Source organism: Ursus arctos, unplaced genomic scaffold, assembly GCF_023065955.2.
Source record: "Ursus arctos isolate Adak ecotype North America unplaced genomic scaffold, UrsArc2.0 scaffold_5, whole genome shotgun sequence".
In the NCBI taxonomy this organism is placed as follows: Eukaryota; Metazoa; Chordata; class Mammalia; order Carnivora; family Ursidae; genus Ursus; species Ursus arctos.
In genome coordinates, this window is record NW_026623067.1 from 22,680,991 (window position 1) to 22,706,729 (window position 25,739).

Genomic DNA, 25,739 nt, shown 5'->3' on the forward strand with positions numbered 1-25,739 from the left:
GACTTCACGGACATATTCAGAACATTTCATCCTAAAGCAACAGAATACACATTCTTCTCAAGTGCACATGAAATATTCTCCGGAATAGATCACATACTGGGTCACAAATCAGGTCTCAATAGGTATTAAAAGATTGGGATTATTCCCTACAAATTTTCAGACCACAGTGCTTTGAAATTTGAACTCAATTGCAAGAGAAAATTTGGAAGAAACTCAAACACTTGGAGGTTAAAGAGCATCCTACTCAAGAATGAATGCGTCAACAAGGAAATTAAAGAAGAATTTAAAAATTTGTAGAAACAAATGAAAATGAAAACACAACTGTTCAAAACCTTTGGGATACAGCAAAGGCCGTCCTAAGAGAGAAGTACATAGCACTACAAGCCTTTCTCAAAAAATTAGAAAAGTCTCAAATACACAAGCTAAACTTACACCTAAAGGAGCTGGAGAAAGAACAGCAAATAAAGCCTAAACCAAGCAGAAGAAGAGAAATAGTAAAGATCAGAGCAGAACTCAATGAAGGAGAAACCAGAAGAATAGTACAACAGATCAATGAAACTAGAAGCTGGTTCTTTGAAAGAATTAATAAGATTGATAAACCAATAGCCAGACTTATCAGAAAAGAGAAAGGACCTGAATTAATAAAATCATGAATGAAAGAGGAGAGATCACGACCAACACCAAGGAAATACAAACAATTTTAAGAACCTATTTATGAGAAATTATATGCCAAAAAATTAGGCAACCTGGAAAAAGTGGATGCATTCCTGGAAACATGTAAACTATGAAAACTGAAGCAGGAAGAACTAGAAAACATGAACAGCCATATAACCAGCAAGGATATTGAAGCAGTAATCAAAAATCTCCCAACAAACAAGAGCCCAGGGCCAGATGACTTCCCAGGGGAATTCTACCAAACATTTAAAGAAGAGCTAATACCTATTCTTCTGAAGCTATATCACAAAATAGAAAGGGAAGGAGAACTTCCAAACTGGTTCTTTGAAGCCAATATTACCTTGATCCCAAAACCAGACGAAGACCCCACCGAAAAGAATTACAGCCCAATATCCCTGATGAACATGGATGCCAAAATTCTCATCACGATACTAGCGAATAGGATCCAACAGTACATTAAAAGGATTATTCACCACGACTAAGTGGGATTTATTCCTGGCCTGCAGGCATGGTTCAACATTTGCAAATCAATCGATGTGATACATCACATTAAGAAAAAAAGGACAAGAACCATATGATCCTCTCAATTGATGTAGAAAAAGCATTTGACAAAATGCAGCACACTTTCTTGATTAAAACTCTCCACAGTGTAGGGATAGAGGGAACATACCTCAATATCATAAATGCCATCTATGAAAAGCCTACAGCGAGTATCATTCTCAATGGGGAAAAACTGAGAGCTTTTCCCCTAAGTTCATCGACAAGGATGCCCACTCTCACCACTGTTGTTCAACATAGTACTAGAAATCCTAGCCTCGGCAATCAGACCACAAAAAGAAATAAAAGGCACTCAAATTGGCAAAGAATAAGTCAAATTCTCTCTCTTTGCAGATGACATGATACTTTATGTGGAAACCCCAAAAGACTCCACCCCAAAATTGCTAGAAGTCGTACAAGAATTCAGCAGTGTGGCAGGATATAAAATCACTGCACAGAAATCAGTTGCATTTCTATACACTGACACTGAGACAGAAGAAAGAGAAAATAAAGAATGGATCCCATTTACAATTGCACCAAAAACGAAAAGATACCTAGGAATAAACCTAACCAAAGAGGTAAAGGATCTGTACTCTAAACACTACAGAACACTTATGAAAGAAATTGAGGAAGACACAAAGAGATGGAAAAATGTTCCATGCTCATGGATTGGAAGAACAAATATTGATACTTGGAAATTTTGGGAAAACACTGGAAATAATTAAAAATAGTATCTACATTTTATCCTTGACATTGAGGTTATATGTGGCGTTATCATGGAAGCCTTATTTTAAAAAGAAAATATGGCTAAGAGAAATTTTGTTATTTGAATAAGTCTTTTTTTTGCATGGAAAAGGGGAAGAGGCCCTATCTTTAGTTGCACACCAGTTATCAAGAGAATGTGTGTGCGTGCGCACGAGAGTGCGTGTAATATAGAGCCACTTTTAGTCTCAGGCACCATATCAGGAGCTCAGTGTGTTGAATCTGTGTGACCCTCCCGTGAGGAAGGTACTGCTGTCCTGATTCTACTGATAAAGAAAGCATCACAGAGGTCAAGTGACCGGTCCAAGATCACACAGCTGATTAGGGGCGCAGTCATGACTCTGACTTGAGTCTGCCCAAATCAAAGCCCTTTTCCTTGATCCTATGCTCTGCAGTTAGTTCTAATCCTTGAACTTTCACCAGAGATTTTTCTGCTTCAGTAGATAACTTTCTACCCTCGTTTTAATGATGTCACCTTATCTAGGTTTCTATTCTCCCTAACCACAGAACTTTGACATTTAAACTGAGTGCTTATCACTTCTGACCCTTGTCACAACTTCTCTAGAGCAAAGGCAAGTATGTTTATCCCCACCTATCAAGATGGTCAAGCCGATGGCAGTGGCCTGGCCTCCCGTGGAAAGGGTCACTTCTGAGATGGCTTCTGCCCTGTACTTCTCCCCACTTAGTAGATGAGTTAGCAGGTCAGGGAAGTTCGTGGTGCTAACATATACGAGTCAGAGGTGAAGTTGGGTGTACTCATTCAAGAGCCCATGCTTGATTTCCCCTTCAGTGGGATTAGCACAGGAAAAACTCTTGTGTGTGTATGTGTATGTGTGTGTGTTATGTGCAGAAACAAACCAACCTTTAAATGACCCTAATATTATAATCATTTCATTTGTGATGACATTTTGGAACCAGTAGAAAGAAATCACTGGAGTGGCCCCTAGGAAAAATAGAAGCCTATAGACTTGAAGTATGTGACTTTTGGAATGAATCGAAACCTCATCGAAATTAGAGTAACTTCCTGTGGGCTTCTCATCTGATTAGAGCGCCTGAACTGCGCTCTCTTACACCGTGTTCTGTGCTCGGAGAGAATACGGTTGACTGCTCCCCGCAGTTGTATTAGGTTACAAATGATGCAACACTCCTGTTACTCCGTGACAGTCAACTTCCTCCGTTGGTTTGACAGCACAACTGATGTAGACAAGGTTCTCTTGTTCCTTTGCCTATTTTAATAGGGTACAGCTCGTGTCAGATAATCCAAGAGGACTTTAAGACATTTCTCAGATTTTCATATCATTTTTCATCATCTATAATAAAAAAAAGGAAGGAGAGTAACTGTAGTCTCTTTCATCACATCTATTCTTTGATGTAAAGAAGTAAATGACAACTTCAATGTGAAGTATTTTACGTCTTTTCTCAGGCACCTATTACTTTATTCAGATGTCTTTGGTTTCAGCTCAGCTCTTAATTTAATGGAGGATTTCAGGAACCGCTGGATGGAGCAGGTTATTTTCCCATGATGGATGCAGTGTTCTGTATATGTTGTGTAACTCTGCATTATAAATTATTAAGGATTTTAGTATTAAAAACAGGTGACAATGTGTTTGCTTTTTGAAATGCAGAAAGGAGGGCAGTTTTATATAAACATACAGAGATTTGAATATATCATGAATACGTACACATGTGCGTGTGTGCATTGACAACCGTGAGTCAGCCGCTTAAAAATACGCATTCACATTTTATCTGTATTAATCTAAAGTCTGCAAACTGGATTATCACTACTAGCAGACAAAACAAGCTAAGGATCTATTGTTCGTTTTTTACTATTCTGGGTATTAAAATGGTCACAGAATGGCAGTAATACTGTTTCATATTTATGCATATTATGAAGTTACGCTGACACTGACAACTTATAAAGGTTTATGAATGAGAACCACATTAAAAATGTCTTTGAGTTCACTTTTTGGTTTCCTACGGTGAAGTCAGAAATCAAGTACTAATAAAATACCTGGAAACTCATATATAATGTACCATGATTTAATAAAGACCTTTGGGTCTCAATGTTATTTTAGATCCCTGTAGTATTTGAATGAGGTTTTGTGTGTCACTCGAGTCTGTTGGCCCAAGTCTTCAAGGGAATGCTCATTTCCTAAAACCTCTTTATGGGCTAAGCCTTAGAGTTGATAGCAGGACTCACATGCGTCTCTGTTTCTTCTAAGACAGGCACACTGAATTCATGTGAGTACAGAGTCAGGAGGGTACTTGGAGACCCCGAGGGGGATTTGGGTATCCTATAACAGGGAGTGGTGGAAACTGGCTAATTGAATGATGTAGGTATGGTCTGAAGGAGGCAGCTGGGTTTGTAATCACTTGGAAAGGCGGTGCCAAATTCTCCATGTCGGATTTTTAAGAGAAGACAAAAATATGGATGTTTTTGTAAAACGCCTTATTTTTAGAAGACCAAGTGGGCCAAATCAACCCATTATGTGGGCTCTGTGTAGCCCAAAGGTCTCTGGTGTTCGTATTCTCACATAAGTCATGGAAACTGGAGTTTCCATTTTACATACATGGGATGCCAATATAGTTTAAGTAGGAAAATAATTTAATAGAATCTTCAAAACAGAATCGAAACCAATTTGGTATAGGTTTAAATTTTCTTCTTCAAGTGTTGAAAAGAAAAAAAAATCTCTCCAGTTTTCTAGTTTAAGCCATGTATATGTACTTTTCAGCCAAATAAAGAATGAGGGGTGGAATCTTATTTTATTTGGGATATTGTCTTTTATTATTGATTGGCCCAAAATTGGTTACCAAATTTCCTCTTAATTTATATCTCAGTATGAGATTTCCTGTCTTGATTCAAGCCTTTTGGCCCGTTTTTATCTGATCATTTGTGTCTGATATCCTTGATATGTTTTTATAACGTTTTTTACAGAAAATGTAAGTACTATTTATGGAAAGCAAGCCGGTCGGCTGTGAAGGGTCTCTTGGGATTTCTCAAGTTGTTTTCACGTTTGACTGATACTCGCTTCTAGAACAGAAGTCTGGGAACTAGCCCTGAATGTTAGACCCCTGAACATGGGCTTCTTTCCTTTCCAAGTCTGTCTTCAGTGGCAGAGAGAAAAGATGAATGGGGATGGAAAATAGATGTGTGTCACTGAGCGGGAGGTTAATTATATTAATTTCAGACTCAACCCAGCTTGAAGACCATATAATAATCTATAAAAAATGGAATGCCAACAAGGAGCCAAAGTACGATCACCTTTTTCTTTCTGAGAGCACAATATGTTAGAGTCATCAGGAGCTCATAAATTGCCCTTACAAGCCGTTTAGAAAAGGACACTGTATGAAGCCTACTTAGAATTGGAAACTGGGGAGATTCTTTTCCCTATTGCATCTGAGGTATTTTTTCCATGTGTTGAGTTTCATTTTGGTCGTTCAGTGGAGAACATGGGAATTCTGCTGGGCTTCTCCAGTGTGTGATGGATGAGGAGGGGTCAAGATGCAATTGAGTTATTTTAAATACTGAAGAGCCAAATGTAAATCGTCCTCTGCAGTGCCGTTTCCTCCTTGTATATGTGAATACAGGGATCCATCATGTTTCCCCCTCATTTGCACTAAGTTACCTGGTGAGAATTACATGGTAGATGAGAATGGGAATGAGCAGAAGGAGTGATGAAACATTCCGTTTTCTTCCAACACCAACCTCTCCCTTCCCTCACTCAGGAAGCTTTGGATCTTTCTTTCCTTAGTAAGTTCTAAGAATCACTGGGCAACAGACCAGTGAGGACTGTTGACGTCTCGAAGCAGAGGAATGGTTTTCAGAATATTTATAGCACTCCTGAAAGTAACCCGGACTGTCGGGTGATCGGCCCTTAAAGTGTTCAACTCTGTCCATGGCACGTATTATCTTCAATATTTGCTCTTTCTTTGTCCTACAAACATGACTTCGATGACCCCCTTTGTTAAAACATAGGAATATCGAACATTTCATTAGTCCAAAGAAGCGCATGCTCCTACGATACCATGGAAATCTTGAAGGAAATTTTACTGCCTCGTCACCTGTGTCTAGACAAATTTATTAGGCACTTGCTGATGGTGAGTAATACCTGTTTATTATGCTGATTTTCAGACTGCTTAGAGGAGAGCTTCCATAAATTAGCTTTAGTACCTTCGAATTTAAGCTTAAACAGAGATTAGGCATTCATAAATTGAACCAAGTGATCGTGGTCTAAGATGGAAGAAAAATGTTTTTTAATGCGTTTCTGGCCTGCCACCCCTCCCTTTCTTTCAACCCCAGGAGCCTGCTTTACCATAAGGAAGGACATAGTTAAAGTTACAATCTCTAGTGCCAGAAATTTCTACTTTATGTCTTGGCCAACCAGTAAGGATAATCAGCACCTTGTCTCTCTTAAAACGGACAGGGTACATTTTTGAAGAGTCGAAAGAGAAGTATACAGAACTCGTAGGTTGAGCAGTCTCAATTCCCTGGCCTCAGCGGAGATTTTGAAACTTCAGTTGTTTTTGGTCGTCAGGGTAACGCACTGTGGTCAATTAAATGAATCGGGCTATTTGACTCATTGGTATTTTCTGGCTACTACAGAAGAATCAGAAGTGTGTACCCTGAAATATAAAAATCGAATATAAATATAAAATATAAAAATATTAAATATAAATATATTTATATAAATATATAAAAATAATAAATATAAAAATTGGGTTTCATGGTACCTTTTCTAAAAGAAACAATCCGTTGCCCAGTTTGGTAAGCCTGTCAGCTGTTTACTATGTTAAAAAGGCAAACCCTGTGAAGACTCAGATTTTATCTTTTGGAAATGAACCCAATCTCAGGTTTTAAATGAACTCTGCTTAAACTCTGTACTCTCACAAGTGCAATGACCCTTCCAATTTCCTTTGCACTTTTATGTGGAAAACAGTAGGATTGCATATGCCTCTTGTCACTTTGAAATTCTGCTGCCTTCAGGACCTCTTCGGAAGAGCAGTAACAATCTTTGTCTCTTCAGATCCTGTGGGAAACCTAGGGCTTTGGACAGGGCCCACCAAAGCCAGCCCTATTATCTTGGAAATGCCAGATAGGAAGAGACACGTGGTGGTGTGGTGGGAATAGCCAGCACTTTAATCAACAATACCCCATCCTGAATTTCCAGAGTCCTTTGTCTCTCATAAATTCACTTCTTGATTATTGCATAACATCAAAAGTTAAAGGAGTTTGACATAAACTTGAAGACAGTTTCTCTACAAAATTTAGATAAAACACACTTTTTGTCTCCAAGCCACCTCTCTCTCTCGGGGAGTGGAACGCACTTCTATGGATGAAGATGCATGGGAGGTTTGGGGGTTTAGCTGTGTGTTCTCACACTGCTCTGGCTGTCGATGTTAAAACACCCAAAGTGAACATTTTTTGGTTTTTCCTTTCCTCCTCTTCTACTCCTCGGGGGTTGATCCACTCTTGTCTGGTTGCCCAAGTACTTACATCAGAGCTGGATGGTTTGGGGGGTGGAACCAGCCCTGCCCTGTTCCCTCCCAGTGGGACTCCCTGCTCCCAGCGCATAGGTCCTTACGTAGTGACCACAGGGATGCCAACTGCGGGCTTCCGGGGCCTCCAACAAGCCAGGATCTGGCATCTCTTTACCACCGTTCAGATTGTTGGATATGGATTTGGATGCTAAAGAAAAGGCAGGATCATTTCAATCCACTCGCAGCTGCCAGTCCTAATTGGAGCCTACAGAGTGCCCAGTGGAGTGCACGTATTCGCAGATGGCGTCTCATTTATCCTCGGGATCGTCCTCGGGGAGACTCGGATGGCCGCTATCCCCAGTTTACGGGTGAGCCGCCAAGGCTTAGAGGGATGTCATGGAACTTGCCCCTAGTTACTCCTCAGGTAAGTGGAGTCAGTCCTGGCTTTAGAGCCCAGGCGCTTCACGCTGCCATGTGTCCTCCCAACTGTGTCTTTCACTCGCCGGCACGTAAATGCATTCCACAGTGTTAGCTCCCTCACTCTGTCACTTGTTTTCATGGCAACAGGATGACAGCAGGCCCTGCTCTTTTTCCAGTGGCAGAATGTTTAAGATACGTTGTTCTTAGAGATGGTTCATAAGTGATTTCTGCAACGGATATGTGAAACTCTATCTCCATATTTGCCTCGAGTAAGAAACAAAATAGACGCTCTTCTTTTCCTTCCTCTTACACTTGTGATCACACTTGAATGGTAAGAGATGCCATGACAGATGGCATCTTAAAATAGTGTCAGCAAATATGTTCAGGAGTTAAAATTATAGAAGTTGTTCATACCAACCAGATTTGCCAGTGACACAGTAAAAACTGAATTTTTAATGTGGAAAGCCACTTGGGCACTTAGCTCTCAAGCTCAGTCAACCAAGTGTTATTTTCTGCTTGCTTCTTAGCTGTAGAGAGCACAGTATTTGCTTAGAGAACTAAATTCTTGCCAAAGAGTCATTTGCTTGAGTTCCTCTTGATGTCCCCTCCCCTCTATCATTAGAGAAGGAACACGTTTTTACAAATTCAAGAATTGGAACTGGGGACTGTTGAAATGAGTGCAAAGTTCAGTTACGGGATATTTGAAAGATCAGGAGTTTGGCTTTTATATGGAAGCAGTTATTTTATCTGACGTCAGGAGATGTTAATACTTCCATCTTGCTTTAGTCGACCACTGAGAGTGTTGTCTAAATGAGCTCTGCGCGGACATTGTTAATGGATGCTGCGCCGTTGTGTGGTTTCTCCTGGGTAGTAGTGAGGGCTTGGGAGAGGCCAAGCATGCCTCGTTCTCGATGACAAGATTTCTTTCTCAGCCCCGGTTCTGCTGACATTTTGGGATAGATCACTAGCCGTCGTGGGGCTGTCCTCCTACCTTGTAGGGTATTTACAACGTCTCGGGCCTCTGCGCGCTGGATGCCCGCAGCACCTTCCTCCCAGTTGTGACCATCAGAAGTGCTTAGACAATGCCTGGCATCCCGTAGGGACACAAATGACTCCAGATTGAGAACCATTGTTTTTTGGTTCTCCACGTGAGAAACCACAGGTAGGGATCAAAATACCCACTCTTCAGATGGCCAAGCTGAGGTGGAGAACATGCCTAACATCTAAGGCCAAGATGGAGTTGTGTTGCCCAGCTGTCATCTTACCAAGCCTTCCATGGCCACTCTGTGGAGAAGTAGCACAACTCTGATGACCGACACCATCCCCCTCACCCTGCTCTACTCATCTTTCTAGCCCCTTCCTCAATCTAAAGTTATATATTTAATTCTGAGTTACCTTTTTCCCCCATCAAAATGTAAGCTACATAAAAGCAGAAAATTTGTGTTCTATTCAGGACTGTAACCCCAGAGAATAGCTCAATGCCTGGCTCCTAATTTGCAATCCATGACTAATTATTGGCTAAATGAGTCAATTACTTAGAGACACTTGCTGCAAAAATGTAACAAGTCATGGTATTAAAGACCACAAGTACAGCTTAAAAGAAATTGTGGAGAGCATTTTTAATGAGGAAGCATGGCCTCAAGTATGACTGTTCTACCTAATGGTTTTATAATTAATTATTCCATAATTGAGACTTGAGTTTTTCCTTCATTTGATGTAATTAGTTTTACTAGAGTCTATTTTTCATGTCAAGAAAACAATGGCTTTGGACAAGAGAAAACTTCAAGCGGTAAGGGAGTGAGAGAAAGTCTAGATAATGCATGAAGTGGGAAGACACTAGAAAAACACCAACATTTCTTATACAACCAATCTTTGAAAATGTATCAGTAAGGGGAAGGCAGTTAGGTGGTTTCACTGGAAGGAGTAAAAAGACAAATACAATATTCCTTTGAACGCTTGTTTTGTCATCGCTGAACGTAATAACCAAAGTTTGGAAACAAAAGCAAATAATTTCTCCACTGAGAGTTTAAAATTTTCATTCCGTATTTTCAAAACTTGTCTTGTTTTGTACTTACTTTTTCAGCTCCCTAAGTGTAACCAAACTGCAAAGTACCCTTTCACTCAGCCTTTTGAATTAAAATAGTTACCTTTAATAGGAAATCTGCATTTCATCATAAAGATGGAGCACAAAATCCTGGGCTTAGTTATAAGGCCCCGAGATGAATGGGCGAAATGCTCCAAAGTTAGCAAAGAGTAAGATACACGTTCGACCAAATGTGTTTTAGCCCTGAAAATTATGGACACGTGTCCTGGCAAGGTGAAGAATGCAGCCCTTTTGGGCTGTGCCCCGAACACCACTGAAATTTTATAGAACAAGAATGACTAACCTGGCTCTGGGCAGAGGGCAGAATTCACCAGTATCATCTACGATGGGGGCTATGATAATTCATCTTTCCAAAAGTGTTTATATCAAATTCATTGTTGTTGATCAGAGTGCGCTCAGGTGTTTTGTAATTATGCCTCGTTAGTTTTTTCAAAGAACCTACTGTTTCTCACTTTCAAACAAAGATGATAGAATTATTAAGAATGCTAGATTTGTTTTGTTTTTGTTCTTCCTCCGTATCTGCTTCCTGAGACATGTGTGAAGCCCTGAAGAGTCCAGGAGGATGGCCCTAGGGCTGTGGATCAGGCACCTGTTTGTCTCCTCTTCCTTTATTTGCCGAGACTTGGAGACGAGTTGACCCACCCAGTCTCGCACAATGTGTTACTGACAGATCCATCACGCCTGACCTCTCTTGATCTCTGTCCAGTGTTATTCCCATCCTCCACTTACGGTATCATGTGACCGTGGCTTATCCCTCGTGGATTATAACATTGCTCAACCCCTGGAGTCAGGATTTTTGGTAGAGTTTTGTAATGATAGTAGGATGAGTGGAGGTGATGGGGAGCAAAGAAACAAGAGAGCTGTCATTCCCTTAAATTCTGATAGCAGAACATTTTAGGAGTGCACTCAACAGACGTGCTACGTTTCTGTTCAGTAGAAACTATCATAATGGGTGATAAAGGAGATACAGAGAAGGATGTGATCTGGCCCTGCCCTCCAGGAAAGCATGCCTTCTAATGATTTTCTTCCTGGAGTCCATCCAGGGCAGCCCATCACCACAGACCTTTCTGGAAGTGCTAGAGATTCAAGAAAATCATGCCCCATGTGACTTTCGGAGACCCAACAGAATTACACCAAATGGTTTGGCTAGTAGCATTTTTGTAGGTCTTTAAAATTCAACCTCTAAGAGACTTTTTTTAAAACTCAGAAATGCATTTCATTTATCCCATGATTGGGTCTGTGTGGCTTTTTATTTTCTAAATACATTAACATCACTAAATGAGGTTAAAAGTAGGATTCCAGTGTTAGAGATGAGGGAATTGGGCTTGTCTCAAAGAGCTGATGATTTTTCCAAAACTGAAAGGAAACTTCCTCTTTTCTCTCTGTTGAAGTAGAAGGCAATTTGGCCAGTAAGTACACTATATCCTGTCCCCGGTAAAGCATAGATTCACGGACTGATACGGTGGAAGAGCTATAAAATTATTAGAAATGACCTAGACAGCTAAATCAGTAGCCACTTAAATACACATCTTCTTTCTTGCCATTGAATAATAGGACTCTCACATTCTTTTCCTAATAACTTACTGGAATTTGGGTAAATTAAAGGAGGGTTGATATGATCTATTTGTAGGCCTTCCGACGTGTCCTGTCCATGGTAGTATAAAGCCAAGAAGTCCATTTTAAAACCTTTTAGTAGCCACACATCAAGTAATCATTTTATTGACTACTGAGGTATTTGAACTGTGGGGTTGTAAGCGAAACTAATGATACGGATATGATTATGGATATAATGAAAGCACTTGTCAATGGATTGTGTAGGGTTTTTTTTTCAATCACATTAACTATATTACCAAATAATTAGGACAGAGTTTGAAGCAAGCTTTCCAGGAATGATTCCCAGATGTGAGCAAGCTCATTTTTATCATTAGATTGGAGATAACATTTTAATGCAGCTAGGGGAAGAAGAAGAAAAGTACTCCAGTAGAACCTTCAAGAAGCCGGGTGTTATTTAACTTTCTTCATTTTACCCACAAATTATTTGAAAAGATAGACTATGAATTCTTTGTCATCCGTAATATATTACAGCTTTCTGGAAGGTCTGTGTGAGAAATGCTTTCTCAAGCTTGCTGGGATGAAGTGGCAATCATAGCATCTCGACCGCAAAGAACATCTGTTTACCAGCTCTGCTTTCTTTGCCTGGTTGTAGGAGTGCTTGAGGGAATGATTTCTTTTTTGTGTATTGACAGGCTTCTGTGCTCAAGGCCAGACCGTGAAGATAACAGTAGTGTGTGTGTGTGTGTGTGTGTGTGTGTGTGTGTGTGTGGACGTGTGTGTGCATATGTACAGAGCATACCAAAATCAGAGGTATGGCCACATAAGAATAGTCGCCATTTCAGTAGATAAGTACTTTCACACAAGGGTAGGTACCCTCAATTTGGGAAAAAAAATTATTAATTTTCCTTTGTCTCCCCTCTAAGTTCTCAATTTCTAGACACGCGTTTCATTTTTAACTAAAACAACACACTCACAGTGGCACCTTGGAGTAATGAACACCCTATTCAGGCAGTTCTGTTTGTGTCTTATTTGTAGAATATTGCGAAAAGACAAAGTATCTTATGCTTTTTTGGCCTGAAATTGAACTGTGAAATTCTTGAAGGGAGGGAAAAGTTGAATTTGGGAAACATTCACCCTCGTTTTCTCTCTGATACCATTTTTTATTCAAAAAAATAAAAGTGTTTCCCTTCCTATTTCTCCTTTTTTCCCAGCCTTTGAATATTCAATATTACCACATGTAATGAGCAAACCAAATCACAGCTCATTTGTTTTGACCTCTTCAATCAAAAGTGATTTTCCATACATAATGTGCTGCAAATGTTAACCTTTGATTATATGTGCATTTTGTGAAGTTTCTGAGATTCCCTCCTTTATATCAAATTCCAAGGGACATATAGCTGTCATTCAAAATATTTTAACAATTGGGATACAATTAAAAATGTTTAAATTTCTATGTATTTTATATGTTGCTTAAAGAAATGTGAAACATGGAAACCACTATTTACAAAGTTTATTCATTCATATTAAGATATCTTTGTTCGTTAAAGAAAAAAAAGATATATAAACCTGGCTTTCACTTTCTGGGACATTAGTCTAGGGAATTATGGTTGTTCATTACCTTGATGTTCCTGAGTAAGTGGTGTGGTAAGCCCTCAGTGTGTCAGTCCTCAAGTACAGTTACAAGGCGAGCTGTCCTAAGAGGAAAATGTTCACTGAAGAAACAACTAATTATAAAAATAGCCTTCAAGAACCGTGTCAAGTTAATGTCTCTTTTCATCAGTTTTGGGCTGATTATAAGATGCTTGCAACAGTTTAACGCAAAAAATGCAATGCTAAAAATGTAATGCATATACAATCCGTATAACAAAGCACATTGATTCCACATTTATTTATTTATTTGTAAAGATTTCATTTTTTTAAAGTAATGTCTACACCCAATGTGGGGCTCAAACTTATAACCCTGAGATCAAGAGTCACACTCTACCAACCGAGTCAGCCAGGCACCCCTCTACATATTCTTTAATCCAAAGAAATTGATGTCGGACAATAGCATGAGGATATCCATGGACATAAATCCGGTGATAGATGAGGACCCATCAGAGTTATACCAATGAACAGTTTAAAATGAGAGAACTGAAATGGATGAGGACATAAGTTACATGTCTCATATGAGAATGATTTCAGAATCAAGGGATAAGAGGAACTTGGGAAAATTAATGACATTTTTGAGAATCCTTTGCATACAGTTCTAATTTAGGCAGAACTGTTGTGTAATTTTGTCAGAAAAGAAAAATTTTAGGGGCACCCAAGTAGCTCATCCGGTTGGATATTTAACTCTTGATCTCAGCTCAAGGTCTTGATCCTCAGGGTCGTAGGTTCAAGCCCCACATTGGGCTCTTAAAAAAAATAAAAGAAAAATTTTGTCCTGAAAAAGCAACCCTTGATTCAATCTTTACTCCAGTTCATAGCCCCAGTAACAGATTACACTGTATTCCTTATGATATAATTTTAATGAATTTATAACCCAGCATGGGTTTTTTTCACTATTTCTCTGAAAAAATGGATTGGCCTTTTCCTGTTAGCAATTTTCCTCTAAAAATGAAAACCTCCTGCATAAAGCCACAGCTCTGAGTTATCCATCACCAGTAATTATGACTAGAATGTGCCCTAGTTGACCCCTGCCTTTAAAACCCTAATTATTTCTTTGTCTCTTCTCAGAATATTAATTTAGCACAGTGATTCTCAGCTCTGGTCACACTTTAAAAATACTTGAGGAGTCTTTTAAGATCCTGATGGCCTGGCTGCCGTCCCAGAACATTTAAATCCGAACCGCTGCGGGCTGGTGCTTGAGGTGAACTCTTTTGAAAACCTCCCATCAGATGCCGGTGAGTACCACCGAGGGGACATCAAAACAGTATTAAAACGTCCAACAATTAGCTGTACAACCAAAGAAAAGGTATGATAAGATTTTTTCCCCCTTCATACCTTTTTTCATACATTGAACCTTCTAAGGATTCCCCTGCTATTCCAAGTCAAATTTGAAAAAGTAATGAGAGCCTATTAGGTCTTTTTTGACCGGGAAGAGAAATATTCTTAAGCAAGGGAACTCACTTCTGTATTTTGAAAGCTATTTCTTTAGCTTGTCTTCTCTCCTGTGTTTGCTTTCTCTGGAGAAAGCATAACATTCATGCTCGTGTTTCTGAGAGACTGAGGACCCCCTCCCCCCCAGGCAGGACCTCTGCAGACACCTCACACCTCACCCTTTCTCATCCCCTCTCCTCCTCCATCCCATCATGCAATGTTCTCTAGCCACAAGGGTGTATTCTGTTTCCTACATCTGTGGCGCTTCCTTCATCCAGCCGTAATGCTTCTGATGGAACTCTTCTCTGCCCATGGCTGTCTTGCTCATCGGCCTATCCCAGCCCTCCCGGCCAGCCTGTGGAACACCTTCCAACTTCTTAAGCCCTTTCCATCCCCCTTAGCCAAATGTTTTCCAGAAAGATCGACTGCATTCTATTCTTCCCTACACAGAGTTTCCAATTTGCTCATACTAGTGAAAAAGTAAGTTCTTCATTAGGAAATGACAGAGAAGGATGTCATGGGGGGGGGGGTGGCGGGAGAATCTCAGAGCTGCGTTCACCTGCGTCAAGATGGATTTTCTTGGTCATGTAAGCAGCTTTTTATGTTTCGCATTTTATGTTTCGCATTTGTATTTCTGCATTTAGAGCAAGTAGAGAATGGAAGTGTCTGAATCCAGGAGTCTATCCCAGCTGAAAGACTTGTAAATACATAAATAAGTTGGCTGATTTATATGTTTTAGAGGAAAAAGATATCAGAGGTAATTGTGTAAGTTCCCTTCCAGTATGGAAGATAATTTCTTTTTTACTTCAGTTCCAACTAACAGATTTTTTTAAAAATTGGGATGCCATAATTTTTTCATACTATTATTTTACTTCAATGTACACTAAGTGGGTCTGATAGTTTGGATTTGTGCCTTCCTTTCATGCCCAAAGAATAATGCTTTACAAAGGGTTTATAAGGTTTAGAGTTGAGCTTGAATCATTGTTGATGATTAGGAAGGTCTTATAAATCATCTTTCTGTATTTGAGCTCAGATTCTGACTCACAGCTCGTCACTGACCCATCTTACTTGCATGGGTTTTGGGCAACAAAACATTACCCATGTTATTTTAGGTTTTTTTGTACTTCTGTGTGTCGCAAAGCCTGGAGATCACGATATGTCCGTTGGGGTTAGGAGACAGGTCTCTAACCGCTCTGTGACAAAAAGGTAGACCCCAGAGGGGAATGTGGAATGAGGGAAGGTACGAGATGAGCTCTCCCACAGTGAAGTAGAGACAATAGATTGAGTGGTACCAAAGGATTTCTTGAGGCTTAACAGAAGCCAGAACACCAGAGATCATGTAATAGCTAAGACAGTCAGTATTTATTCTTGCTTGTAGGGTTGAGTGCTGTTTACTTTCTTTAATCCCCAAGAGCCTTGTTGGACACATTAACTATGGATCTAGCACATCCCTTACAGCAACCCAGGTCTTATTTTACTCCATCTGTGCTATAGCGCCAACATTTTTCCATTGATTCGGCGTATTTACTTTTGCGTTTTCTTGCATATAAAGTGTTACTCTTTTTCGTGTTTTGTTACCCTGCCTAAATTCTGTTTTGTGATCTCTTCTCTACTCGTTTCATGTCTTCTTTCCCCCCACTAGTACATGTGCTTTTTGATTCCAGAGGTTAATTAAGAATGTGAATCAATTAAAGACATATTATTTCTTCTGTATGGTTTTGCACTCAGCATAACCAGTAAGCAGCTTTTTATGTTTCGCATTTAATGTCATTAGGACCCAGACAGGCCTGAACAAAGGGCACTAATCAGCAGTATGCAACATCTTCTGTCTGTGTTTGGACCCAGCTGTAACTGGGATGTTTGTACTGACCGCATCGAGAAAGGCTGGCTGCTTAGCAAACTTGGCCAACCCTAGCTCGAACCAAGAGAGTTTGTATACAGTAGGTTGGCTGAGTACCAGGAGACCAGATGATTGCCTTGCTCAGAAAGAAGGGTCTGTCAGTGAGGATGACCTCTTGTTTTCCCAAAAAGCAAGACACTGTGATCTCACCCACTGATACCCTCTCAGAGGCAGGCCACTTCTGATTCATCTAATGGCTGTGCTGGAAGCAACAAGGTTTGCGAACGATTGGCAGAGCGCAGTGTTCAAAATCTTGGATGCTCATCGTTTGCTAATGATGTTTTCAAAATCATACGAAATCAGCACATTTTGTATTTTCTGCCAAAGTCCCTTGTTATCTTGTCTCTCCTCCTCTTACCGGTTTTTACCCAGACCCTCCCAGAAAAATGAGCCCTTGTATGTCACTTCTACCTTGTCATCCAAGATGGCACCACCGCTTGTATCAACATCTCAAAGGTCTTTACAAAGTTTCCAGGTTTTTTCTAAAAACTGTAAGTTTTTATTAAGCCTTCTTTTAAAAAATGTCCAAGGTTGAATAGTTTCTTTTAAAATATTGGCGTTTCTACTGGGCTTTCTTTAATAGGGTTAAAATCTACTTTTTTTGGCTAAGTTGTCTTCTCTGATTACTGAGTTTTCTACTTCTCTTCCTGAAGGACAAATTACAAATATGGGATTCCAGCAGTTTTTTGATTTGCAAGATTCTGTTGTACAATAAAGAGAAACCTTTCTTCATGGTTCTCTATGGAGGTGGAAAAATAGTTCCTCACCACAAAAGAGGTTTTTGGAGGTTTTTTAAAAAAATATTTTTAACCTCTTTAAAATTTCAGATAGCTTTTAAAAATTTAGTCATTTGACATTAATACATTGCATATTAATATAAACAATATACACTATTATTTTGAGGTAAGATTTGACCTCATGGAATCCTTTTCTAATGAAAGATGAAAGTTGGAAAGTAGATATTATTTATGCTGGTTTATGATATCCGATCTGAAAGCAAAGTTTCAGAGATTCATTGTACACCTAAAACAACTTTGGAGATTTCATAGTCATGGGAAATATCACAGAGATACATACTTTCATCTTGTAAAAGAGAAGTACTAGAAATAGTTTTATTTGAAATGCTACTATTGTAAAAGTTCATGGGAAGAGCTGTGTAGCAAGCATAGCCTCTTAGCCTTCCCGATGTTATAACTGTATAGATAAATTGTTTTTAATATAAATATTTCTGAATTTTATGCTCTCATGGGAAGTCCCTGGATATTTGTCAATTCCCCCCTTTTCCATATTTTTAATAGACATTATTTTTTAGAACAGTTTTAGATTGACAGCAAAATCAAGAGGAGGGTACAGAGATTTCCCAAATACTTGTTGCCCCCACAGGCATGGACTCCCCCATTATTAACATCCCCCACCAGAGGGATACATTTGATACAGTTGGTGACCCTACATTTGCATATAATTAGTACCCAAAATCCTTAGTTTACGTTAGGCTTCACTTTTGGTGTTGTACAGTTTATGGGTTTTGACAAGTATATACACCACCCTTTCAGTGTCATACAGACTAGTTTTCCTGCCCTGTAAATTCTCTGTGTTCTGCCTATTCCTTCCTCCCTCCATGTAGCTTTCTCTCGCCCACTCAGAACCTTGTGGGAAAAAAAATCAAGCTTTTTAATCCTCACAGATAGAAGACAAGAAGAAAAATCACTGCGGGCAGATGACAGAACGTAAAACAACTTAGAGTTCCTTGAAAAGAGGGTATTAGTCCATCCTTCCAACAAATATTTCCTTCTGTTATCTCCGTGCAAATGAGTTACAGGCTACTCAAAATCACCCCGCTTTACGAATAAATATATGGTTAACTATAGCTGATACGCCGTGGCTCCAACGGAACCATCGATTAGAACTGTAGACTGTTGGGAACTTTCTCGAGAACAGTTCTGGAATCATCAGCCGATTCCAGGGACTCGATCCTAGTGGACACAGAAGCCCATCTCCATGGGGAGTCCTTCAGTACACATCAACAAAGATGTCTCGCCTCGACTCTGCGTCTAGCTCTTTTTATTACTGTGATCAGTTGTATTGCCCTTTATGTTTTCCGAAGTTATTTTTCTTGTATACTGGGGTAGTAATTAGCATCCGTAGAATCTTAGAGCTGGAAGGAATGAACAGTTACGTGTAACAGGGTGGATGAGTTTTCCAAACATTACGTTGAGCAAAAGAAGCCAGAATACTGTGGGATTCCACTTATGGAAAGTTAACAAGGCCACCCACCTGATTGTGCCAGAATTCAGGAGAGCAGTTACCTAGGGTCGGGGGAGGGGACAATGACCGAAATGGGGCAAGGAGAGAGTTTCCGTTGTGCAGACTCATTAACCTCACAATTAGGATGTGTGTGCTTTACAACCAAAAGCTTAAAATAACCCTAACAATCATGAGACAGAATCTGGGGTGGGTGGGTGGGGGTGGGGGGTGCTTAGAAATAGCTGCTGTAGTTAAAGCAGGGATAGTACAGGGGACTCAAATGAGGGGCACGTGAGGGTGAGCCAGTGGGAAAATCACTGGTGTGACCTCCCCACCCCATTGTAGAACTGAGGGCAGGAGGGTTGCCCAAAGGCCTTCAGTCAACCAGCTGCTTGCTGATGGCATTTATTAACTCATTCAATGCATATATCGGACACAGACCGTGCCCCAGGAAGGGGCTGGGATGCTGGGATATAGTTGGGAAGCAGACTGACCCGGCCAGACCCTGTGCCCTCACGGAGTTTAGAATTCAGGGTTTCCAGCTGATTCCACTGCATGGCCTGGCCCACCCAAGTAGACGTTTGAGTTTGCACTTCCTTGCGTCACATTCATTTTCCTACTTCAGAAAACGGGACATTCCCTTTTCCTAAGGCTCAGACTAGAATTTCCTTCCCACTGGTACTCGGGTTGCATGTTTCACGGTGTTCGAGGAAGAATGTTTTGAGGAATCAAGGGCAGTCCACTCTTCCTTGCAAAAGACACTGGTCTTGCACAGCGGCTGTGCTGAGAGCAGAGAGAACCCTTGCCCAGGCCTCCGGGCTTGCCCACTGGAGTCACCATCACTTCTGGGTGGGTAAATTCGACTCCCACCGCTTGGCTCCTGGGCTCTGTCATTTGAGCAGGCTCTCATCTGCATGTCAATGAGGCTTCAAGCCCCGTGGAAAGAATTAACTGGTCTGGGATGTTGATGTAACTTTTCAGCAAAGGGAATTGGAAGGAAAGTTGCCCTTACTGTGCTGATTGTCTTGGAGCAGATAGAGAGTGAAGTAATCATGTTAATATTATGTGACTCGGGTTATATGATATTTTCAATGATCAGCCTAGTAGGAGTTTAAACATGAGCAAAAACACAAACTAATCAAAAACAGTAAATGAAACATCCCTTTTAAAGCAGATCAACTGGCCCTTTATTTATTTTTATACTTTTTTATTCAGATTAAAGCCTAGGACACATTCAGATTTCCTTTGGTTTATGAGCCGTGTTTTCTATTGCAGTTTTAAACCAACAATATTAATTTCCAGTTGTATTTCTTTTCCTTTAGGACTAATTAAAGAAAACATGTTTGTTTTTCTAGGCATCACTCCCAAATCTTCAAATGCCAGGATATAAATTCTGGTTTTCTGTTCCAAAAGAATGTTTAGGTTTTGAGATCATATAATCTTTAGTAGAATAAAAGTTTGCAGTGTGAGCGGGTGCACATGTTCTTTGTTCCTAAGTTTCGCCTCATACCGTAGACATTTCTAGAAAGGTAAGCAAATTCCGTGCAAGGACTATTCCTGTTCATTCGCCACGGGTTATTAAAATAAACACACAACAAATTCAATTTAGATTTAAAACTGTGTTTCAGAGGCCACACGTTTTATAGGTAAGATGTCTATATTCTCTCGTGTGTGTTAATGTCCGTCACATAGAAGACGACTTCCTCCAAAAATTCTCGAGAGCGCTTGATTTTCGAGTTGATTCAAACTGCAAGACGGTAATAGAAGGTCTTTCATGATCTTCCTTCCGAGACAAGTTGGAGCACGTCTGTGCCAATAATGGTATACAGCGAACCCCCTTTCTCTAACGTGATTAGGTTGTACTCCCCGTGCGCGAGGCCAAAATTATGTCTAGTGAAAGTGACCCTTGAATGCCCGTTAAATTGCCCATGAAATCCACCTTCCCATAAGCCCGGCGCTTTGTTTGAGCATCAGAGGAGGTACGAACAAGCTCTAGGAAAAAGTAACCCTTGAAAGGCACCCAGCATGGTAAGAGCCCCATGCCATGAAACGCAGGGGAACCAAGTCAATGGGTGGGACGGCTCATTTCCTGTCTTAACTCCCTTGTTCATTATCAGGCCTAGACTCACGGAAAGGAACAGAGAGTGGAATTTCCTACCCTAGTCCGTTGCTTTGCTTTCTTCGCCCATTTCTCTGTGGAGGTGAATTTAAGCTCCGCGCCTCCACGTGGTGCCTGTGAAGCCCCGATAGAACTTTTCTGTGCATAACACCCCAATGGCCACGTTACTTGTCAACACTTGAAAAGAACACACGTAATGAGAGATTTCAATGGTCCGGACCTCAGCTCTGCTACTAGATAGCGTTTGATTATGGTTTCGGATAACTGCTTTTGAAGGTAGGTGGCATTTATGCACATTTGAATATAGACAGATTGTATTTAATACTATGCGAAAGTGTATTTTGGCAACAGTAGAACGTTGTACACGTTGGCTTCCTTTTTAAAAGGTCATTACACAGTTTATATGGCTAACGTTAAAGAAGTTCTTTTCGATCAGACTGAAGTAATTGGGCATATTTTACCTGAAATGTTATTCATACACACAGACACACACACACAGGCTTCCTCACGTTACCAATAAGGGCTTTTCTAGTTTGACTAACTCTTGGAAGATCCAAGATTTTTCTCCTGCTGCTCAGGGTTCAAAGGTCCTTCCCTCCTCAGAGTTTGGTAAAGTTGGGATAAGCTTTACAGCGAACTTGGGAATCCTCCTCCCCCATCGCCCCTTTCTTCCTCACATCCACATATCCTGTGGATATATATACTTCATCTTCCACATGCAGGACATTAGCACAAACGAGAGAATATAGTCCCCTGCGTCCATCACCAAGCCCAGGCCTGTTGGCACCACCCTGACCGTGCATTCTGAGTGTGGCCCTGGCGTAGCGTCAGACAAGCAACGGGAGCCTGGGGCCCAACTCCCCGGTTCCTGCTTAACCAACCACGGTGTCCACCCTTCCACCCTGGCAGCCTGGTCTCCAGTGAGCCACTTGTCTGATCTTACTGAACATAAATCAGCTTATGGTACTCTCCCACTTGAAACCGCTCCCTGGCTTCGCTCCACTTCAGAGGAAATTCCAGACCCCTTTGTGTGCATGCTCACACCTCTGCCTGCCTCTCCAGCTCCATCCCCTCAGACTCCTTCCCACTGTCCTCCACGCTGGCCTTCTTGCTATATCTCCTTGAAGGTCACTGTCACCTCAGGCCCTTTGTCCTCTCAGTTCCCTCTGCTTCTAATCCTCTTCCCCCATGTGTTGCGTGGCTGGATGCCTTTTGTCATGCAGAAAGAGGCCTTTCTCCACCCACCAGAATTAAAAGAGCCCATCCTTCCCACGTCACCTTCAGCCTGCTGGGTTTTTGTTTTGTTTTTGTTTGTTTGTTTGTTTTTATTGCATTCATCCAAACCTGAAAAGATTTTAGGTCTACTTATTTACTTGTTTGTTGTATGATTAATCTGTCCCATACCATAGCCACTAGCCGCATGTGGCCATTTAAGTTTAAATGTATGAAATTGAAATGAAATAAAATTTAAAATTAAGTTTCTCAATTGCACTAGGCTCCACAGCCACCATACCAGAAAATGCAGATAAAGAACATTCCCATCATTACAGGAAGTTCTTTTGGGTGGCACTGCATTGAAATAGGAGTTCCTTGAGGGTGCTAAGCCTACGTGGCTTCTTCACTGCTGAATGCCCAACGGCTGGGTCCCATCCGTGGTGCTCGGTAGATAAGAGTGGAGGGAAGGAAAGGGAGGGTGGGGGGAAGGGGAAGGTGAGGGGAGAACCTTATATTTTTCAGGGAGAGAGATCTTCAAGTCTCCAATCCTCCATACCCCTAAATCGGCTTAAATTTCAGGATTAAAATAATTAAAATGTGTTTCTTAAGGAGGAATATTTAACCATCATAATGGAATCCTTTTTAATACCCCTCTGTTGATCATGTCTCCCCTACTCTCCCTAGAGCCTCACTTTGGGGACTCCAACCTACAAATAAAGATGTGACTTCCGGGAAAAAAGCATATTTTTTCCTGGTCTCCTTTCAGCACAATAAACCATTTTCCTCCCTTTATCTCCACGATGTAGGCACAATTTTTTTTTTTCTCTTACTAGGGCTCCAGTTCCCAAAAGTCAGGAATCTGGAATGTGTGTACCGCAGGTTATTTGTGTAATTTTTCTGAATTTACCTTTTTGACGGGGTACGGACTTGCCACCCTGTGTGTCATGCAGGACTAGGGGGACTGGGTGCTGTAACTGAGTGCTGACTCAAAGCGGCACCTTCCCTCTGGCTCGCTGCAGAGCTAAGACCCTTATAAATTGTTGCTGTGAACTTTTGAACTCAGAGAAACTTCTGGATATAAGTAAGAAGAAGTAAGATAATCCAGGGCTAAGAATTTGTGTCTCCCCCGTAACAAATCACATCTAGGAAAAAGTAAGTTTGATTCTTGGCTTTTTAAGATTTTTCTTATAATTTAATGTTTTAAACCTCATCCAAAACCTTTAAATATACTTCACGGAAGGTTTTTAAAATATATCTTAACATACAATTGTCTAGATAGGAAGTCGTTCCATAAAGTAGACGTGAAAATTATTTTCACATAAGGATGGGTTCAAAAACAATAATTTTTGTGGTTTTTGCTCTAAGAGAAATCATTTAAGAACACAATTTACTAAATCATGTTCTGAAGCCTAGATAACCAGAAATTTATTAGATTTGAACTGTCATAATAACGTCAGAACTTTTATATGTTTGAGCAAGTTTCATGTCGAAGGTTCCATTGCCCTGAGAAACAGCAGGAGATGTTGAGATGTTGGATAAAACAAAAACGCTTTGCAAATCTACTGCGCCTTTCTTTCTCCAGAAAACCTAATGAATTAGTGAATACTTTTATTTAATAAGATCTTACTAGAGCAATAGAATAGCTATTAGTGGAAAGTTGTATTAATTTTATTTTTATTGGAAACGGTAAAGCATAAAATGCCTTTAAAAGCTGGGTGATAAGCAGGCTGAATCTGTAGGCTTAGAGATAAAGAGTTGGTCTCTGACATGCGTTACTGGCCACAAATAATAATCCCTTCAGCTTCTCAAGAGGAGGGGCGTCTCATGCTGCAAGGATCCCATGTATGAAACATGGCTACAGCTTCCAGAACCTGCTGGATTCTAAGACCCTCTTTATGCAGACAGGGTGGATTAGTTGCACTTGCGGTGGGGCTCTTTCCTGCCAAAGTGGGGAAACACTGTTCCAAGGGGCACCTGTAAGCACTTTCTCAGGGTTCTTTTTGGATTTTACCGTTTTGATGTCAGAATTGCTTTTGGTTCACTGAGCCCTGAATATTTAGTAACACAGCCAGCCTCTCTGCTCAGAAGCATATCCCACAACAGGCAAATACGTAAGAATGCTTGGAAGTATTTCACAGGTCCCTAGCAGCACCTGTTGAACAGAATGCCTGGAACCACCTTGGACCCGTGCATCTTCTGTCTTCTAGAAACAACATTTCAGTTTCTTTCTTACAGCGGCTAGTAACGAACAGGGTTGTATTAGCGACTGAACTGAAAACTCCTCTGGTTTCCACCAGCTCCAGCATCCTGCACCAAATATATTGGCTCCTTAGCCTACCGTGGAATAATCTTGGGCTCTTGTTCTGTGTGGATTGTAATCCTTTCTCCTTTGGTTACTTGCTGTGTGAACTAATGACTGTTGCTTCATGTCTGTTTTCCTGCCTCTAAAATGGGGATACTTCCACCAGCTTTGCCGAGTTGTTCTAAGACTTAGAAGTCAGGCATGTAAAGGGTCTGGCATGTGATTAATTGCTCAGAAAACAGGACTGTCTCTTTAGCTTCGTGAAATTCATTAGCTGGAACTCTTCTTGGAGAAGAGAACTCTGTTTTTGGATTGCATTCACGTAGCACTTAACTTTTATTTTTGTAATGTCTCCAAGTATGCTCTATGAAAAAAAAAAGTACGATTATTTGTACCAGAGTTCCTCATTATCTGAGAGTAGTCGGGGAGTCGAATAAAAGACCGCTTAAAGTGAAGTCACTAAACACTGGAACACGTCTTCCTAGTAAATAGTAAAACAAACAAAATTAATGAGATTTAACTTAAAACTTTGAATGAATTGGCAGTCAAGTCTTTTGACAATGCGTTCATGTAACATGACATCCATCGTTTTGTGTTTGGCTTTGCAGTGTGTAACAATGGTCATTTTTACAAAAAGGGAGAGAGAGAGAGTCCTTGGGCTTCACCAACTGGCCCACAGCTTCTCTTTATCATTTGATAGCTCATTCTCTTGTGAAACATCTATTAGACCACCTTCCTTGCTGACTGTTTCTGAAATTACTGTTTCCTCTTCCCTGGTGACCTGGTGTATATTTCAAAGAGTTACTCAGCATCCTTGTTTCTGATTTCAAGAATGCTGCATCTTTTGTAAGGTTTGCAACTTTACTTCCAATTCGTTAACATTGTGTCTGTTTTGCACTGAGGGAGGGTTTAAAACCTCCCATAGCCAGTGCAGGATCAACTTCGAAAGATGTTGATTTAGTGGATGTAGAGCTTTGCTACTTCCAAGCAGGGGAGGGACATTTGAGCTGGGGCGCAGGCCGGCGGGGAGGGGGGGGGGGGAGTTTGTAAAAACAGTCAATTCATGAATACGTTCATGTTATGATGACGTTTGTATCACTGCACCCCCTGGAAACGGTGGGAGGTTGGATAACCAGGCCTCCCTGTGTAGAATGATTGTCATGCCCTGATGAAGAAGAGCTGTATCAGTGACCTAAAGGTCCCCAGCATGATCTTTTTCAGCATGTTTGCTCATGCTGGCCCCTGGCTTTTCCAGAACGGCTTTTCCATCAGTATCATTTGATCTTCTGCTTCCGCATAATCAGTTCCTAATGACAGCCCAGATGTAGAAAAAGGGGGAAAGATCTGT

General features: G+C 40.7%; 1 protein-coding gene across 6 annotated transcripts in view; it reads left to right on the forward strand.

Annotated features, from left to right (window-relative positions):
- The window catches only part of SNCAIP (synuclein alpha interacting protein), a 149,790-nt gene that overhangs the window by 26,390 nt on the left and 97,661 nt on the right, over positions 1-25,739 (forward strand). The window contains exon 1 of one of the 6 annotated variants that reach the window (XM_057307179.1): positions 14,069-14,415. The exons of 4 other annotated variants lie outside the window; for them this stretch is intronic. The gene's annotated coding sequence lies outside the window, so the exon portion shown is untranslated. Of the gene's footprint in view, positions 1-14,068; positions 14,416-25,739 lie in introns of those variants that run through there. One more of the 6 variants, XM_044387350.3, reaches the window with a different exon arrangement.